General features: G+C 44.1%; 1 protein-coding gene across 5 annotated transcripts in view; it reads left to right on the forward strand.

Moving 5' to 3' along the window:
* The first annotated feature begins 12,682 nt into the window (after window positions 1–12,682).
* CAPN13 (calpain 13) overlaps window positions 12,683–16,833 on the forward strand; it is a 47,227-nt gene continuing 43,076 nt past the window's right edge. For all 5 annotated transcript variants that reach the window (XR_008840160.1, XM_056488130.1, XM_056488131.1 and 2 more), the window contains exon 1: window positions 12,683–12,713. The gene's annotated coding sequence lies outside the window, so the exon portion shown is untranslated. The remainder of the gene's footprint in view (window positions 12,714–16,833) is intronic.

Consider the following 16,833-nt stretch of genomic DNA (forward strand, 5'->3'; position numbering starts at 1 on the left):
CACTTATTTTGAATAAAACAGAGAGAAAAAATAACTTCTTGAATTGGTTTTAATTCTTAGTTAAAAATAAATTCTTGAATTTCTTGAACTTAGTTAAAGTTAATTTGCCTTTTTTTCTTTCAAATTTTTTTTTTTTTTTTTTTGTACATGTGATGAGAAAGCTTTTTGTGCATGCTTCTGGAGCTTTTTCAAGCCTTTTTTTTTTTTTTTTTTTTTGCAATGGCCCTGCTGGGAGTACTTATGGTTGTTGCATTCATTTGAGCTTGCTTACACAGACAAAACTCACTCAAGCAAAATCAGTGCTGATCACTCTGCAAGTGGGAATGATGATGAGGTGACAGTTATATGGGCTCAGTTTCCTGGACATAAACCATCTTCATTGGCTGGAAAAGCTCAACCTTTTTGTGTTTGTTTCAAGTGCTTAGGAGGAAAGGCAGCAATTACAGATCGTGGCTTTAGGTCACTTTAAGTCACCCAGTGATGAACATTTATGCCACATATTACCAGCTTTATAAACTGCACTGTTCTGTGCCAGTGGTTACCCACTGTACAGGTGATTGTAAAACAAACTCCATATTCCAGTTGACACCCTTTCTAATTACATCTCACCTTCATTAGGCTATTAAAGTGATAAATGCTAGCAATTACATTGAACACCAGTGAAAGCCCTCTGTCTTCGGTGTGCCCTGACTGTGGTGTGAGTGATTTGCCCTGGAGCCTCACAGAATTCTACCAGTGGAGAGAAGCTCTGAACAAAACAACCCCAAAAAAAGGAAAAAAAAAAGCATATTTTTTTTCCTGGAAAATATTTTCCACATTTTTTTCCTGGGGCTTTTTTTGCTCCAGTGCCTGCAGCACCTCGTCCCAGCCTGATATAGAGAAGGAGTAGGGGGGGACACCTGTTGCATTTTGGCTATAGGACTGGTGGAAAGGATAATGCATCATAGTTCCCCATGCAATGGAGAAGCAAAAGAGAGAGCTTTATTTAAAGAAACACTGCAGTTATATAGGGTAGTTCGTGCAAAACAGAATAGAAAAGGCTCATTGGTCCAAGAAGGCAACACCTCTTTGAAAACATGCTTTCTGCAAAACATCACATCTCCAGTAATCATTGTTATCATTTCTTGTCCTTGTGCAGCCTGAGGCTTCAAGGCTGCTTTTTCCCTGGTTCCCAGCAGTATCCAACGACAGACACCCAAATGGAAGCCTTTCTGTGTGGTCAGGAAGTGGGACAGAGGGTTTGTGATCACCCTGCAGCTCTGCCTGGTTTCCATCTCATAGCATATTTAATTTTAAATCCTCACAATGCTTTGTTACAGCCATGCATGCATTTCAGTGGAGACAGCAGCCAACCACTGCAGGAGCAGATGTTTCTTTTCCTGAAGGGAATGGACCACAGGGATGGAGTGACAGAGATTTGTCGTTCTTTTTTAATAAATATGATAACTTCTGCAGACTTCTTCCTGAGGGTTCCTGCAGGGCAGCTGCTATTATTGCCAAGAGCATACCTTGAACTGGACACAACTCCTCAGGGATGGTTTCTTGGGGGCCAAATAACTGGGGCTTCCTAAGAGTAACATATTTGCCAGAGAAGGACAAGCAAAGTCACCTCCTCTTACCATTGCTGGTCTCCACATGGACAGATTGAGGGCTTCTCAAATGCAGTCGCTGTCTGGAATTATTTGCTGAATGCAGCCATTAGTCATTTCTGATTTATGAATTTTTCAGTCTGAGAGCACCTCAAAGTGAGGTATTTGAGATTCAAAATCCTGGCTGTGCTGATGTGTTGATTAGCTGGTCTGAATGCATTGTGGTGCTTGATGTGCTTCTATTTTGTGACTAAAAATGAGTGTGACCTTAAAATGTTTTGTACTACTAAAAATAATAAGCCATTAAAATTCTTAGTAGTTGGCCTGTGCCTTAAGAATATTATCCAGAGCTGGGAAGGATCAGCTCTTGGCTGCTTATTGACAAACAATATCAGTGAACTTTCCCCCAGCTTCTTCTGAAAGGATGGCTTTTTGATCTGTACAATTCCTTGCCATATCTGAGTATCTTGCAGAAAAACCCTGAGTAAAGCTATCAGCACCTCTTTTATTGTATCTTCCATTATACCAGAAAAAGACACATGTGAAAGGGGATGATTTGTTTTGGTATGATTGCCTTCTCTAATAAAGGGAAGCTTTCTGCATTTCATTAGCTACAGGCTGGACATTGCACTGGGCTGTTGATGTGAAAATTTTGTGAGTTTTCACCCAAATGATAGAAACTCCATCTATTTTTAGTGACTCATGCTACACAATGTGAAATGTGTTTTCTGTGCCTATTTTTTTGTGACTGAAATATTTTCTTAGAACACTACTTTTGAATATATTATTGCCAGTAAAATCAGGAAGAGAGAATAGAATCAAGGGTGCAAGGGTGAAGTTCATACCTGGTGTAACTTTCTGTGAAACCAAAGGTGCTGGTGTGTGAGCCTGGGGCAGTGCTGCCCACAGGGCAGCTTGAGGGTGTTTGTGGGTGGTTTATTCCATCAAGAATAAACAGATGCAAGTGTGAGTCAAATCTCCAACGCCTACCTCAGACAATGACAGCAGCAGGAGTCAACAGATTGTGTTTTGGTGACTCCCAGCTTGTTCCACCAGGAACCCAACCCCAGGTAATAGTCAGCAGGGAGAGTCAGTGGACCTGGTCACTGCAAGTATTTACTTTTCAAGCACTTTTGACACAATTTTTAATAAGTGGCCTTGAACAGATGCAGGTGTGATGTGGCATCTTGTGTTAAAGCTGTCATCATAGATGCAAATGAAAGGAAAAAGGCATCTGGGCTTTTCTTCAGGTCTGAAAGTAACCCCAAAAGGTTTATTTACCAATGGCAGTTTGCAGATGCCCATCCCCTCCAGCCTGGATCAGATGCCCTCTTTAGGGCAGAAAATAAGTTTGTGTTATGGGCACATGGCCACTGGCATCTCCTGTGGTATTTAGTGGTAGGGGTGAAACCCCAGTGTTTGTGGCTTGTTCATGATGTGGCTGTTGACCCCCAGGCAGGGCTAGGGTGCTGCTGCCTTGTCTGTCTCAGAAGATGTGCTCCAGGCTACCCTGAAGTTTTTGGAGTATTCTTTCAAAGTCTTTGGGTTAGATCCTGGAGCCAGCAGGCACTTGGGCATGGTTTTATTCAGAAATCCCAGTCTTGTGCTAATCCCTGGTTAGAGAAACAAGATTTTTCAGGTGTTTTTCTGAGATGGACTCTTGAGTTATAAATAGGAATTAATTTTGCAACTAAATGGTTTCTGATTTTGCTTTAGATTGTCCCTCTGTGAATGTTTCACCAGTAAAATTTTTGCTCTTCCTGCTCCCTGTTGATTGAGATAAGAGGGTCTAAGCTGCCTCTGAGCTGCCACCAGAGGTAGGGGCAAATAAAGGTGAACATGTGTACTTAATAGGAGGGGGAGTTACATAAAGTGACTGTATGTGCATTGGAGCTCTGTGGCCTGTGTTGCTGACCAGGTAACACAAGTAGAACCAAGGCACAGAAATCTTCATAATACATAATTTTTATTATAATCAATTGGCTTTTCCACAGCTCATAACCATGCTCATTAAGAAAATGCCCAGAGATTTATGAAGTCTGTTAAAATAAAAAAAAAATTAAAGATTAACTATTGTGAAACTTCCTTGTGTTTTTACATACCCAATAGTTAAAATACAGTGAAATGATTTTAATCACTCCTCATCCTGACACGGAATAATTGTTTGTTCTTACTGTTTGGATTACAGAGGTCTTTGAAGATCCAGTCAAAGGATCAAAGTCTTACTGTGTGAGGCACTGTACACACACAGTAAATCTGTGGCCCCAAAGAAGCTGCAGGATGGGCTATTTTTCAGTTTTTGTCTCCCAGCGATGCAGTGATGTCTCTTCCCTCTCTCTTTCTCTGACAGGCCAGTTATTTAGTGCAAAACCCATCTTTGTGATTTCCTCCAGAGGTGCTGCAATGCTCTGTGTTGCCCATAGTTAATAGGACCATCCCCAGTGCTTTGGCAGGAGGATATAAAGAGAGGGGGGAAGAGGAAGGTAATTCTTTGTTCTCGGAATCCGATCCATCACAGCCCGCGGTATTTCCTGCTCAATACCATTCTCTGTCACTCACTGGGGCACATGGTGGGTCAAACACATTACAGGTTGATTCTTCAGCTAATGGCTACTGAGGCCTGGTCTCAGTGTGCTGCAACAGGCACAGTAATTGAAATTCAGACTGCAGGAGACAAAAGGCTTAGTCTTCATTTTAGCACATCACCCAATTGCTTCGACAGAGTTTTCTCCTGGATGCAGTAAACAAGGGGCTTGATTCAGTATTGCCCCAAAGTCTTATCCCATATTGGTAAAAAAAAAAGATAAATGACAGTACATAGAGATCCCAGCACAGCTTGTTTTTATGTTCAAAGTGTCTCATCTTTTTGCTCTGGAGAACAAATTTTTGATGGTTCACTGTGGCAGAGTCAAGGTCCCTGATTAGCTCCTGGGAGTTGCTAGATTTGTGTTGCTTTTTCCATTAGTGAGTCAGAAGAGCTGCTTCATTCAGCTCTGTTCTACTCTCATTCCCTTTCTGCATCTCCCTGTGGCTGGAGGAAATCAGATGTCTGGGAGAGGGACAAGACTTTTCTCACCAGGAAGGCTGAGGGGGGGATGTGACTGCTGCTCATTCAGCTCTGGCTCCATCTTAAACCCTCTCTTATATTAATGTTGATACAGTGATTTAGTCTAGGATTTTCTAAAAAGCTCACCAAATTTGCAATTAACAAGTTCTGTCTCAGAAAAAAAAAAAAAGTTAAGATTAAGAATGCACCAGGAATTGAAGCACTACCATGTTGTTTTCCAGTTTATCTTTACTCTCCCAGCATGGTATTGTGCCAGTTCTTCTCACCTCAATGGGAAGCAGTCACTTCCAAGTCTGTCTCACCTTAGGGCTGGTCTTGCTGAGCCTTGTCCTCTTCTACTGTCCCTCTTCCCTCTTGGCATTACCTTGCATTTTATACTTTTTTACTGGATGGAATAATTTTCACAGAAGTCATCCTCTGTAAATGACCTGAGGCTCTGCCCTTCTTTTTATAGTCTTGTATATTTTGGCCCTGTTTCTATCCTGTGACTGTTACCCATAACCTCCTGTGTTTGACCATTGAATCAGTGAGTTTAGTTCTTCTCTTCCTCCTCCCCCAGAAGAAGGAAGCATTTAGAGATGTAGTGCAGTTTGGCTGGACAAGTTAAAGGCAGTGTCTGATGTGCTTCCTTAATACATTGTAGAATACAGATAATCAGTGCAGAACCATTCACTAGGGACCATGTGCTGTTCTCTGCACTGGCATCTCCCTCTCCATGCTCTGAGCCCTAGCTGAGTGCCTTATCTAGCTATTTAAGGTATTTAATTAATGCCTCAGATCGAGTACCAATCCTCATTTTTGCATGTACTGATAGAGCAGAGCAAAGAGAGCAGCCCTGTTATCAAAGCACACCGTGCAGCTCTGAGAGGAGCCTTTCATCCTGACAAAGAGCTCAGGGCTGGAGCTGCTGCCAGCACAGTGTGGGACAGTCACAGTGCAGGGTCAGCCTGGGAAAGGCTGTGGCAGTGGAGGAACAGGACAGCAGGGCACACAAACCCTTTCCTTTCAAGGGAGCTGCTGGTCCATCAGTCCATGCACACAGCTGGCCCCACACAGCTCTTGGGAAGCAGAATCTGGGGAGAGCAGCTTTCTCCATCAGGGATTTGTACCTTTGAACCCAAGCTGAGTCCTGATGCTGTGATGCTCAGGATGACTGCACCACTCAGCTCTGTGCCTCAGATTTTCCACTTGTGCTCTACAGCTTCACCACTTGCTCTTTGCTTCTCCTTCAGCTCACATGGGATTCAGTCTTTCACCACCTAGAGTACCCACCAGAGCCATACTGCAAAGGAAAAATACTCTCTCACCCCAAGTCTGTACAGTTATTAAAAGTTCATCCTGAACTCTTTCTATACAAGATCTTCTTGTTGCTTTTATTCCCTTCCTCTCTTGACAGCACGCCTCAGCAGCAAAACTGTTTCAATTACTGGAGGAGACCACTTCTGTCTGGAGCTTTTCTCCATGGATTTGTCACCCTTCCTATGCCTTTCAAATCCGAGGTCATTATTCTCCTTTGGTTTTGGGCTGAATAGATATAGTCTCCAGACTAAGATGAACAGCCTTTTTTATGGGCTGAGCTTTACTTGTGTCAGTCAGGTGGGCAAGCTCAGATGCATCTGGCTATAAGGTCATCAGAATGAGAAAACTCAGGCTGGTGATGCTTTAGGCTCTTTGAGGTTTTTCACTCTCCAATCCTGTGATGTTGGTAAGTGCTGATGCTATTAGAAAAGCTGTGATGTGAGTCTTCTCTTGGCCAAAATAATTCTTAGAGAGACCAAATGAGTTTGGCCCCACTCTGGGACTCTTGGTTTGTACCTACTCTGATGAGTGGGTACAAAGTGTGGGCTGCTTTTTTTCAGAGGAGAAGCAGCTGGTGTAGGTACCCTGTGTATTCCAGGGAAATGCAGCATGATCCTGGGGCTGCAAGGAGAGCTGCCTGCTGTCCTGCCCAGAAGGCAGAAAAGATCTGTACCACTCTTACCTAACAACACAACTGAGGTGAACACAATTTTTTTCTGACATTGCCATCAGGTCTGTAGGTATCTCACATCCACTTTCAAGACAGCCTTTTCTTTTAAACTGCCTTGGTACCTTGCAGGTGTGCATGCTTGGGTGCTGCTGCTTTAGGAGAGGTCATCTCTGTTGGATCAAGGGAAGATGAAGCTGAAGTCATCAAAAACATACAATTCCTGGTTTTTCTGATATTTTAAATTTACATGAATTTGGTGATGGAGTTGTTAGTCTGAGAGATTAATTCAATTTCTCGTCCTATGCCATTATCTGTATTTTGTTTAACCAGTGTGTTCAAACAATGGCCAGCACTGTCAGATATTACAGCACAGTCACTGTGTGGGGAGAAGCTCCACCAGCACTTCTTAGAGGACAAGGACAGGGTGTCACATCTGTGACCTCCATCCAAGTCATGGCTTAATTCCCCTGTGACAGTATTAGGGTTTGCCATAATTTACCTTCAGATCCCTCTGCTCTGATTTGGATATTAACCCCATTTTCAGGTTTTGCATATGTGAGAAAGGACATGGAATCTCAGAGGAGCTGGGATCAAGTGGCAGCCCTCAATTCCTCCAGGTGTTGGATGTCTTGTGGGGGGGAGGAGGAGAGGTGGAATGGCAGCAGGGCACCCTTGTTGGCAGCTTACAAATGGCAAAATGTCAAGGGAGAGGAAGCTGTGCTGCACAGTGCGTGTCAGGGGTCAGCAGAGACTGAGGCGAGGGCTGGGAACCCCAAATGCTTTTAGTGAGCTGTCAGAACGAGCTGCAGGCCAAGGATTCTCCTTTAGAGGATGGCAGGAATGTTTCTGGAAAACAAACAAATGTGAGACCGTCACAATCTGTTCGCACCAAGACAAAAACAAAACAAAAAGGCGTGAAATAAATTTTCTCCTACCCACAGGGCTTGAACGAGGCTGGAGGCAGAAATGCCAAATAAGGGCTAGTATGTTGATGGAGCATATTAGCATTTTGATGGAGCTTCCACTGTCTCTGGGACCCAAAAGCTGCTTATGAAGAGATAGATGAGGGCCACCAAGGGGAGAGGAATAAAGGTGCTCCTTCCCTTGCCTTTCCAAACAGGTGTAGCAAGGTTTGGTAAAGCAAAGCAGCAGTGCTGTCACCAGGTGGGATTCCCTGTCACTTGCAAGGACAATCCAGGTTATAGGATGGGTTTATTCCCAAGGAGAGTTTCACTGCTGGCTGCTGAGGGGCCAAACTTTTGTAGAGGTTTTGTAGAGATTCAGCATTGAAAGTGCTGTCATATTCTGTTCCTCATTCAAATGAGAAACAAAGTCCAAAATTTCCTGGGAAATCACATTCTTAAAAATAATGTGAGACCAAATGCAGAGAGTTATAGCAATAGAACTTGAAATTCTTTTTTACATTGCAGTGTTAAACCTTCTGGATAATGCAGAGATGAGCCTGAAGTGATGGGGTTTTCATAAGCAAAAGTTGCAACTATTGCAAAATCAGAATGGAGCCCGATGGCGTTATTGAAATGTTTGTGTCTTTCTCATGGTGAAAATTCATTGTCAGTGTCTTTCATGTTTGACAGAATTGCATTTTTCTGAAGGAAAAATATTCCACTAGGAAATTCTAGTGCTAATATGGGTGTCAGTAGCAGGCTGCCTTTTTTTTTTTTATTTTTATTTTTATTTTTATTCTCAAAGAATTCCCACGGTGGTTCTGAAGTCGGTGGATATTTCTTCTAAAAATAGGACTCTGGAGAGAGATATTTTTCAAACCAAATCCCCCCTCCCCCAAGTGGCAGTAGGATCTAGCTCTGTGGATTCATTATGTACTGTTAAGCAGCTGCCACATTTCACTCTGGCAACACTTGTACTTCATTTATGAGCAAAATGATGCTTATGTGAAGATGGCAAAAGTGCTGCAGCTCGTGGTGAATTTGCACTGAGGAGCAGCTCGTGGGTGAGGATTGGGTAAAAACAGATGCTGAAGTAGGACTTTGTTACTTGCCTGATAGTTTTTACAGTCATAAAAGTTTATGTTTTAGAAGGGCAAGTCCTGCCAGAAATAGAAGTGCATAAACACAGAGCAAAGGAGCTTGTTTATGATTAATATTAATCATAGCTTCCCTGCATCTTGTGTAAGAGAAGCAAATAAATGGTAACACTTGACCCATATACAAAATTATGAATGAGGAAATTAAATGGATTGATAGTATTCTTACATTAGTCCCACAGTGCAAAAACAGTGGGATGCCCAATCACTGCAGCAAATGTGACAATGATTGAAGGATGATTCCTCTTTCACACAAAACCTATTTGTGTTCACCACCCTGGAAAATTTCCTAGCCTGTTTCTTTTATTTGCCATGGTGTAAATTAGGAGCCTTTCTGCTAAAAAGAGTGTGATCTTCACAGGGGTAAGAGCAGCAGAAGAAAGAAATTAAGACATATGCCTGAAATGCTGCAAAAAAAATAACAGTCTTAATACTTCAGTGCAGAAGCTCTGTGGGTGGAGTGAGGAGAGTTCCCTTCCTTGAGACCAAGGCTTCACTGGTACTTGGGCAAAGTGATGCAGCTCCTCCCCAGACAGCCTTGGAAGGGGATGCAGAACTGGCTGCTTCAGACATGCTGCTGGCCACTGTGCTGGTTTTAACTGGGTTAGAGCTCTGGTGTGGGGCTGTAGTTTGGGTTTGTGCTGAAATCAGTGCTGATAACAGAGATGTTTTTGCTGTTGTTCAGCAGTGCTTGCACACAGCCAAGGCCCTCTCTGCTCCTCAGCCAGCAGTGAGGGGCTGGGGGTGCACAAGGAGCTGGGAGGGACAGAGCCAGGACAGCTGACCCCCACTGACCAAAGGGACACTGCACAGCACAGGACATTGGGCTCAGCATAGAAAGCTGGGGAAGAAGAAGGAGATGTTAGGAGTTACTCATTTCCCAGTAACTGCTGTGTGTGATGGAGCCTCTCTTCCCAGGAGATGGCTGAACACCTGCCTGCCCGTGGGAAGCAGGGAACTAATTCCTTGGTTTGCCTTCCTTGTGCACATGGCTTTTGCTCTGCCTTTTGAGGTGTCTTGTCCTTAGCACATGAGTTTTTTCTTTTACTCTTCCAGTTATCTTGCTGATGTGGTGGTGGGGGAGTGAGTGAGCTGACAGCTGCAGTTAGACCATGACATCCATCCAGAACAACAGCCTTCCCTCAGGAAAGCCAGGCAAAGAGGAGATATATGTATTTAGTTTAAAATCTATTTTAAAAGAGCCCCTGTGCTGTGCAATCTTTTTGGTGTATTTTTATCCCAGGATAGAGAAGAATAAAGATTCACTAAATTCCAAGAATCTGTCATGCCAAAAATCTGTGGTTACAGCTGAGACCTCACAAGCCATGTTGGCTTCACAGAAAACTTGGGTTCAACAGCACTTGTTGGGTTTTGCTCTCTGGTGCCAGTACCCAGTGAAAGAGGAAGCTGTTGGTCCTAAGTTAAGGGTCCCTCCTTTATTTGGGCTTTACCAGCAGAAGCAGTTTGGATTTTTCAGTGATCCTCCTGTTCATTAGTAGATTAAACTGCACACCTACCCTTAGATGGATTCACATCCCTGCTCTGCAAAGCAAACTTTAATGCAGGGGAATTGTTGGCAGTTGTCACAATCTCACAGGGTACCACTGGAAGAAAACACCCCTGCTCTCCCAGTGCACAGCTCTGTGCTTTTTGCTCAAATCCTTCTGGGTTTTTTAGGGGGTTTTGTTGTTTTTGGTTTTGTTTTTTTTTTTCTTGCAGGTTTCCACAGACACTTAGGATAGCAAATAATCCCAAGGCTCATTACTGCACATAAATCCCTCAGCCTTCTGGGTTTCCTTCTCTGGAGCTCCTGTGAAAATGGACACATCAATACAGCCTTCTGCAGAAAAGCTGACAATCTCAAAATGGGCTCATGCTGCAATAACTGAAATCTCCTGCCAGGCTGGTGATGGGGATTTCTAATCAACTTTGCAAGGAATATTTCTTAAATCATGCTAATCCACCATTTAAGCAGAGGTATCAGTTCCAGACAATGAATCCCCATACCTGGAGGGGGATATACCTGCAGTTTCCCCAGAGAGGAGGCGATTAGCAGCACGAGTGCTGTCAGAGCAGCCAGCAGCTATGGCATTTATCACCTCACAGCTCCTCTGCTGCAATGAAGGAGATCTTTGCTCCCTGCTTCTGGTGCAATCAGCTTTTATTTATGTAGTGGTTATGGAAAACAGCTCTTAAAGGAAAACTGCACCTGGTTTGCCCTCTGAGGCAGATTTTGCTCTAATTTACGTGGATGCATTTCCTATTAGAGTTTGCTTAATGCTGGGATCTCATGAGGAAATGAAAGCCCTTGAACATGAGCAGGCAGAGTGCAGTACCCAGCTTTCAGACCCACAAAACTACAGTAAACACTATATGATGAAGAAGATAAACTGTCTTTTCATGAGCACTTTTATGTTCTCCTCTCCCACAGTTCCTAGGAACCAGCTGCTGTGTGAACTGTTAGCACCCCAGCCCAAAGAGAGTGCAGACCAGACAGAAAGTCTTGTTCTGGGAAATTCCTGAGCCCAGGTGATTGTAGGATTACTTTGGATAAGTAAAGAACTGTAGATTGATAAGTTTTTCTGTTAATCCCCAAGGTAAACTTCATGAACATTCACTGCAGAGTAACTTTTCTTTCCATGAGCAATCTGTGGTAACTTGAAAATGAGAGGGTAATTCCTTGGGTCTTTGAGTCCCACTCCAACTCAAAGCAGGTTGGCTTCTGAGTTAGGTGGTGCTGCTTATGTCCTTGTCCACCTGAATATCTCCAAGGGTGGAGATGCTCCAGGCTCTCTGGTCACCTGTGCCTGGGCTGAGCCACTCTGAAGACCTTTTTTGTCTCCATCCTTGCTGCTCCTTGTGCCTGTTGCCTCTGCCCATCTGCTGTACACCTTCAAGAACAGCCTGTCTCCACCTGCTCTGGAACTTTTTGGATAGTGGGAGAGGGCAATTAGGTGTCCCTCCTGGCTAAGCAGACAAGCTCTTTCTCTCTTCTCTCACATTTAGTGCTCCTGACCATCCTGGGGGGTTTCTGCTGAACTTGCTGCACTTCAGTGCCCCAACTACACTGGACAGCCCCAAACTGGGCATAGCACTGCAGATACCATCTCAAAAGTACTGTGTGAGGGGAAGGGTCCCCTGCATTGACCCACTTGTCAGCCCAGGGTGCTGGTGGTTTGCTTTGTTGCAAGGTACCATCGTTGTCTCTTGTTTGGGTGGCTGTACATCAGGACTCTCACTCAAAGATATGTTTGCAGGCTGTAGGAGTACACTTAGGATTGCTGCCAGGGAATGTGTCCCTGACAATGTGCTGCCCACGTTCCCTTCAATTTTGGGCCTCTTTAGACTATCTCAGTTTGGTCTTCCAGGAATAAATGTTTCCATATTTTTGCTAGATACTCTTTAATTATTTGTCTTTGGGCTTTAGGATAATGGAGGCCAGTCCCCTCCTAAATAAAAGGATATTACCTCAGGCAGTCCTGGAGGAAATGAGCTGCCCAAGTGAACTGATGTGGAATTTTAGTAAGAGCCCAGCATAAATGTTAACAGGCATTGGCCTAAAAATATCTGGTGCTTTTACTGCTGCAGAAAGAATGACACGCACCTCTGATAACTTGTCTTGTGCTGAGTCCTGCCAGGCTGTGCCTGGATCCAGAATGATTACTGCATTTCCTGGTGCTTTGAGGAGGAGGAAAACAGATGAGGGGTGCAAATAAACCTGTTTTCCTGTAAGAATAACTGCAGCTGAAGCCACAGTTGGCCACGGGATGCTGTCCACAAATGTAGATAGACAATTCAGTGTGCATGGCTGATAGAAGTGTGTGTGTGCATATCTACATACATGTGTATCCTCATGGTGTGATATCTGTGTGAAACCATTGCACCCAAGCCAGATTGGCTGTTGAACTTCAGCTGGGTTACGTTTGCTCAAGGCGTGGCAAAGCTTCCCTATATAGCAGAGCAGGGACAGTGCCAGCCCTCCTGTCTCTCTTGGGGTTGGCTGGAGTCACGCCCGAGGCACTGCAGGTAAAAAACACCCCTTTGCTCTTTTGTTTAGCACGGGATGAAGCAGGTGAAATGCAAGTAACAGGGCTGGAAAAGCACCACAGACACATTGAGAGGGATTTGCCTTGGAGGGACAGAATAAATTAGAGTCCCTGTCCTTAATGTTACCTGGAGGGAAAGAAAAGAAGGATTTGCCATCCTAGAAGGAGCCTCCTTTGTAAAAACAGTAAGTTGTCAGAAGTAATTGGATCAAGTGGGAGTAGAGATTCTAGGATGAGGAGGATGCTATAGTTACTGTAGGCTGCTGTTAAATGAGGTGGAAAAAAGGTATCTGGAACTGTCCTATGCTGTACATGCAAAACAAGACGAAAATTGACTTAATAAATAGCCAGAAGGGAGTACTTCACAAGCTGTTTGGAGCAGGAGGTCGTGCAAGATGCCACTGGGAAAGTAATCTCCTGGAGGGTAGCCAGAGTGCCTGGCTTTGGCTTGGATTTTCTGTGTACTCAAGGATGTTGCACATGGTGTGTCCAAGGAGCTGCTGTCCATCTGGGGTTCAGGACGCCCACGTTCTGGTCCCTGCACTGCCTCCTCAGCTTGCTGTCTCTGCAGGAGGATGCTGACTCTGTCGTTTGTTTTTTCTTCTGAATTCTAGGAAAGAAAATGAACTCACACTTTGCTTCAATATAAGATAATTCTGGAGCTGAGCCCCTGAAGTTTTTACAGTGCTTCGAGTACATGAATGACAGGATCTTAGAGGAAAGAGTGCTGGCATTACTGTAGCATATATTGAGTGTTATGGGGAGATGAAATATAGCTTGATAGTCTGGAGTGTTTGAGAGGAAACAGGGGAAGAAGGGCTGCTGGCTTTTTGACTCTTTTGGTACTCTTCATTGTGATTGAGAAAATTAGTTGTTCTTTCTAAAGTACAGAAACTGAACTAAGCCAATGTACAATGGAAATGTTTTGAGAAAATCAGTAGAGAGGAGAAAGTTCTACTGTGAAGTGCACATGGTTTCTAATTGTCTATTTCTACTTTCTACTCTGTGAAAAATACCAAAGCCATTGAAGGAAATGAGGTCTGTACTGACATAAATCTTTATGGGAAGTGTAATTAGCAGTCAGTAGCATTTGCCACCACTGAGTACCTGATTATAGTCGTGGCTTGACGTCTTTCCTGAATGAGAGCTGGAGGGAGGCAGGACACACCTTCACTGCTGCCTGTTCAGATGTTCAGTGCAGAGAATTGTGGCTGTTTGGGGTTCCCTCATGGATTCTGCAGGACCCACCAACCTTTTTGCCCTGCTATGCTTGGAGACTCCTCTTTCCTTCCCATCCCTGCATCACTTCATCTCTCTTTATCCTTCTGTCTGTAGCTTTTTCTCTGCTTACCTTCTCTTCCTCATTCTTTGCTGTTTGTCCCTCTAAGGGACAGACAACACGGATGTCCCCCTGCTGAGAAGGAAGAGGAACCAAAAAAGGGCAGAAGGTGCAAAGTTGTGTGTGATTTCCCTTCTCCATTTCAGGTAAGTAAATGTGTAGGAGGAGATCCCAGGACTAAGTACATGTTTGTTTAGCCCCTCCTGAATGTTTACCTCCTTCTGAAAAATAATTTCTTTCCTTAGCTGAGTGGCAGTCTCTTTTCTTTCCTTTAGAGTTTGACAATAAGTCTGAACCAGCTTTTGTGAGAATTTAAAATCCCTCCCTCTCTCCTGGCATCTGGTGGCAGGGAGCAGTCCAAGGGCAGCATCTCTGATACCCATTCCATTATAACTCTGTCCCTTGAAAGCCTTTCTGGCTCTCGAGGTCAGTGACAGTAAGAAGCTCCCCAGCCAAGCAGGCAATATTCAGCTTGAACAGCTTTTGTGATCTTTGCTGTTGCTGATGCACCCATGGGAGAGCTGTGGCCAGGATTCAGGATGCTGCTCCAAAAGAGGTGACCATCAGAACCTGCTGGAGCTGCCAGGACACTGCTAGCCAGGTCCTGACCCCATGGACTGCCTGCAGAGGGGCATGGGTGGCTGCAGAGCTCATGTGTCTGTGGTGATGAAGATATTCCTGCAAGGGAATCATGGTTAAGTGTGTTACTTTCCTCAGTCTGGTTGCTAATTTAATCCTGATATGTTAAACAACGTAATTAAACACACACACACACATGCTAAAAGCTCTTGTTCTCTGTCAGAAGAGAGGGAGCGTGTGTCAGACCCAGCCTTCAAGCTCTGTTAATTTTAATTTGAGTTTTGGAATTAGTAATCAGTTTTGCTGGAACACTGTTTCAAGAAATAGATCTTAGCATGCACGGAGTCTGGGCACAGTTTCAAATGAGTATTTGTTAAGAAGCCATTCCCTTGTCGTGTTATGGTACATTACATGAGATTTATTTCCATTGTATTAAAAAATGCAAACCCAAGGGGAATGCTCTCTCCTCTTGTTGGCCGAGGGTGGTTTTGGATTTTTTTTTTTTTTGTGGGGCTTTTAATTACAACAATGAGATGCAAACCCACTTATTTGTTTAGACTGCTGTTACCATGCCAGGAGGCTAAGTGACTTGAAGCACCAAGAAAGGTGATGAGACTAAATAAAAAGGGAGTAGGGAGGGGAGTGGGGGGCTGTATCACACCTTCATGTGTTTCTGACATGTGGGAAGAATTCATAATACCTGAGGCTTTGCTCTTACTGGAGCCATCTTCTCTATTAGTGCAGCACCAGGGACATCTCAGATCTACAGATAAGTTTGTTTGGTAGAAAAGAGCCCTTTCATCTACAAAAAAAAATTTAAACAAACAAAAAATCAAACAAGCTAACAAAACCAGCCAACCAAAAGAGCTACGGCATCCAGTTGCTGGAAAGTGAAACTAGGTGACTTGAGGCTAGAAATTAGCACAGCAAAGTTAATTAACTGTAGGTGAGGCTTGCCCAGGGCATGTGGTGGACTTTCCAGTGCTAATTTAGGAAAAGTTACATCTTAAGTGGAAGTCAGGAGCTGGGAGCAGGAATCCCTGAATCAGGTTTATGGCATCCATAAAGCAAGATAAATGCCAGAGCAGGATCACAGTGATTCTGCCTTTAAAAATCTGCTGATAAGGGGCTTCTCTTGTCATAAGGAAACAGGCAAAAGGGGAAATATAGCTCAGGATAGTTAACATTTTGGTTTTGTCAGGGCAAATGGGAATGAAGGATGAAAACTAGTGTGGAGCCTGAGTCATGTTTTTATCCAGCAACATGTAATTTTTTGTGACAATAGGAGCTGAAGGAACCAGGAGGCAAGGCAGGCTGCACAACCTTCCTGCTACTTCTCTGAACCCTGAAACCACAACAGAACCTTCCAGGTGTGTCTCTCTGTACATCCATGTGGCTCTGGGGGGAACAGCTCAAAACCTGTGCTCTGGTTGGACAGAACAAATTGCTTTCTTTAAACTCCTGTGCCACCAGTCCCTCCAAATATGCAGTTTTTGCCTTTTTCTTGTATCCTTCTCCCACTCCTGTCCTAAAGCCCATCCCACAGTCCAGTATCTCCACAGAAGATGAACTATCTCTGCTTGGAACAAAAGGAGATCTTTGCTGGAGAAAATCCTGCTGTGTTTTTTGATGCCTGTAGAGGGACAAAGCCCTCAACGGGAGATTTTGGCTCCTCCATCCATCCCTGGCTGTGCCAGCAGGTGTATTAGCAGGTCTGTTCAGTCCAGGGCTTCGCTGCACGTTTGAAATGTTCATTTTCCTAATTGCAGTTCCCCTTTCTGTTAGAGACATTAACAGAGAGGAGTTCAGCCGTGCCTCAGACTGGAGTATCTATAGATGCAGCTGTAGTTTATAATATATCTGTATCTATAGTTTAAAGAGCAGCTGGAAATCCTGTGCCCTGGGCACACTGTGCTGCCTGACCAGAGGGGCCCTGGGTACCTGTGGGCATGGTCCCTGCTCACACTCACACACACTCACACTCACACTCACACTCACACTCACACTCACACTCCCCTGCATCTGCAGCCCCTGCTCCATCCCTGTGCTCACTGTACTGCAGCTATAGCTCAGTGCTCACACAGCAGCTCACTAACAGCTTTGCTCTCTGTCCTCAGGGAAGACTCCAAATTGAATTTGTAGCACTGACAGCACTGGTTTAAGATAAACCAGTTGGGATTTG

The sequence above is a fragment of the Oenanthe melanoleuca genome, chromosome 3 (genome assembly GCF_029582105.1).
Source record: "Oenanthe melanoleuca isolate GR-GAL-2019-014 chromosome 3, OMel1.0, whole genome shotgun sequence".
NCBI lineage: Eukaryota > Metazoa > Chordata > Aves > Passeriformes > Muscicapidae > Oenanthe > Oenanthe melanoleuca.